General features: G+C 47.5%; 1 non-coding gene across 1 annotated transcript; it reads right to left on the reverse strand.

Moving 5' to 3' along the window:
- Positions 1 to 713: 713 nt before the first annotated feature.
- On the reverse strand, positions 714 to 850 carry LOC136530153 (small nucleolar RNA Z247). The gene has a single exon (XR_010777647.1). It is a non-coding gene; the product is annotated as a small nucleolar RNA Z247 (small nucleolar RNA).
- Between the last annotated feature and the right edge of the window lie 2,270 nt (positions 851 to 3,120).

A 3,120-nucleotide genomic window follows, 5' to 3' on the forward strand; every position in this document is an offset into this window, starting at 1 on the left:
ACGACTATGCCACCTGGACAAAGGAGACTTGACAGCACCAAACACCCCTTTATTCGATGAAGGCCTAGACTTCAATGGGTATAGGCCGCCTTCACATTCCCCTCTAAGGATGGTTTTCTTAGTCACCTGGTCCTTAATCAAAAAATAGTTGGGATAATATTCAATAAAAGCATGGTTATCAGATGTAAGAGGATGAACAGATGCAAGGCTTTTGTTAGCTTCAGGAACATAAAGAACATTGTTTAGGACTAGATTTTGATTTGGGGTACAAACAAAACTTCGACCAATTTGATTGATTCTCATACCTGCACCATTACAGCATGAACCCTGTCGTTTCCATTGTACTTGTCCCTCAGGGTGAGCTTCTCCAGCTCTCCCATGATGTGGTTGGTAGCACCAGTGTCGGTGTACCAGTTGGTGTTGATCCCATATGACGCAGAGGAGGCAGATCGGGATTGCTCTGGTGGGCCGATGAAGGAAGCGTCAAAATGCTTGAAGCAGCAGAGTTCGGTGTGGCCCTCCTTACTGCAGAGCTGGCAGATGGTCCGTCATTGTAGTTCTGCCGAGGGCGCCTTCTGTTGTTGTTGTTGCCACGGTTGCGGCCGCGCCTACATCCTCGGCCACCACCGCCGTGGTTGAAACCTCCACGGACTCCATGTGTAGCCATTTTAGCAGATGAACTGGATCCACCATGTAGGAGATCCATCCGATATTCCTAGCTCACTAGCTAGGTGTAGAGCTTGCCCAAAGATAGCGGCTCCAAGCGCGCCACGACAACCGAGACAATCGGATTAAAATCCATATCAAGTCCTGCTAGTACATAGGAGATGATCTCTTCATCTTCAAGATGTTTGCCAGTGGCCGCCATGTCGTCAGCAAGAGATTTCATCTTGTTGAAGTACTCGGTAGATGAGCCCTTCGACGTTGTGGCTAATGCCATGCATGTGTTGATGATACGGCCCCGAGACTGGGAAGCTGTCATCTCTAAGATCACTTTCTAGATCTCGGCCGATGTGGCACAATTGAAGACTTGCACCTGGATCTCCTTGGAGATACTTAGGGTTGGGGATGAGCTCAGTCGACTTGTCAACCACCTCGGGGATCTGCTTCGCTGGCATCACAATGTCAGGCTTGAGATAGTGCACTATCTGCGCACCGCGAAGAGCAGACAACACCTGGGCGCTCCATAGGGAAAATTCCCTTTGCTTAGCTTCTCGGTGATGGGACAACTGATTAGAGAGAACGATTGTTGAAGCATGGAAAAGGAAGCCATCGAGAATATTGTGGACTAACCTAGCTCTGATTACCATGTGAAAATGGTTGGAATGTGATGCAATCTCAGGCTCATGGCTTCATGTTAATATAGCCAGGACAAGCCCCTAGCGTGACGGTACAACTTGTACAACAAGAAGAAGCTAACTACTTTGGTAACTCTAGATTACATCACAAGATTACATCAATCAGGAGATACCTATCCTATCTAACCGAAGCCATGATACTTGCCTTCACCCACAATCTAAGCCTGAGTGCACAACCAATCTTCAGGAGATATCAATCAACCATCAATCAACTAGATATTGCGGTCATGTGATCCTATTAGATATTCTTAACAACTTGAAGTTTGGACGCCTTGCTGCTCGGCTTGCTCGGGGTGGAGACAGCTCACTTCTGGCTCAGATAGCTCGCTGGCGACTGAGAGCTCTAGTTTGGTTTTGGTGAATTGATGAAACCCTAAGTACTAACATAGTTTATCAAGTGATCATGAGATAGGTAGCACATTCCAAGTGATGAATCAAATGAAGACCATGACATGATGATGGTGATGCCATGGTGATGATCAAGTGCTTGGACTTGAAAAGAAGAAAGAGAAAAACAAAAGGCTTAAGGCAAAGGTATAAATGGTAGGAGCCATTTTGTTTTGGTGATCGAGACACTTAGCGACTGTGATCACATTTAGGATCGATAGCCGTATTATTAAGAGGGGTGAAACTCATATCGGAATGCGGTTATCAAAGTGCCACTAGATGCTCCAACTCATTGCATATCCATTTAGGATCTAGTGGAGTGCTAACACCCTTGAAAATGTTTGTGAAAATATGCTAACACATATGCACAAGGTGATACACTTTGTGGTTGGCACATTTGAGCAAGAGTGAAGAAGATAGAGTTGGAAAGGAGTTAGTCACGCTGGTCACGAAGTGACCGGACACTGGTCTCCGTGGGACCGGTGCGTCCGGTCAATGATACAGCAAAGACGCTGGCGTCGGTCTTCGATCGAACGCTAATAGGGTGCGTCCGGTCCTGCTGATGTGGCAGCGCACAGAAGAGTCATAATGTGACCGGACGCTGGGTGAGTCCGGTCAAGCATGACCGGACACATCCGGTCATGAAAAGTCGTCTCTGGATGCTTACTGGAAACGAGCGTCCGGTCACTTTGAGTTGCTGCGTCCGGTGATCACTTGACCATTGGGATTGAACACTTAGTATTTGAAGAGAGGGGACACGTGGCGTGCATCGTACACCCCAGCATTTGGTCAATCTGACTGGAGCATCCGGTCGCCCCATGTTTAGTGCAGTGAGGAGCCCAACGGCTCTATTCGTGAGGGCTCTCTATTTAAGTCCCATGGCCAGCTCAAGCTCACTCTCTTGGTTATTTGCATTGACATAGCAACCTTGTGAGCTTAGCCAAAGCCCTCCCACTCATTTCTATCATTGATTCATCATCTTTGTGAGATTGGGAGAGAATCCAAGTGCATTGCTTGAGTGTTTGCATCTAGAGGCACTTGCTGTTCGTGTTTCGCTGTGGCATTCACTTGTTACTCTTGGTGGTTGCCGCCACCTAGATGGCTTGGAGCAGCGAGGATCATCGAGCGGAGAGTGGTGATTGTCTCTGGCTCCGATCATGGTGATTGTGAGGGGTTCTTGACCTTTCCCCGACAGAGAGCCAAAAGGTACTCTAGTGAATTGCTCGTGGCTTGTGTGATCCTCATCTTGTGTTGGTTGTGCGGCACCCTATTGAAGATTTGGCAAGTGATGCCAATTAGCATATGAACCTCCAAGTGAGTGAATCACCAACGAGTAGTAGCTTACCGACAAGCAAAGTGAACCTCAGGTAAAAAA

Source organism: Miscanthus floridulus, chromosome 19 (genome assembly GCF_019320115.1).
Source record: "Miscanthus floridulus cultivar M001 chromosome 19, ASM1932011v1, whole genome shotgun sequence".
Taxonomy (NCBI): Eukaryota; Viridiplantae; Streptophyta; class Magnoliopsida; order Poales; family Poaceae; genus Miscanthus; species Miscanthus floridulus.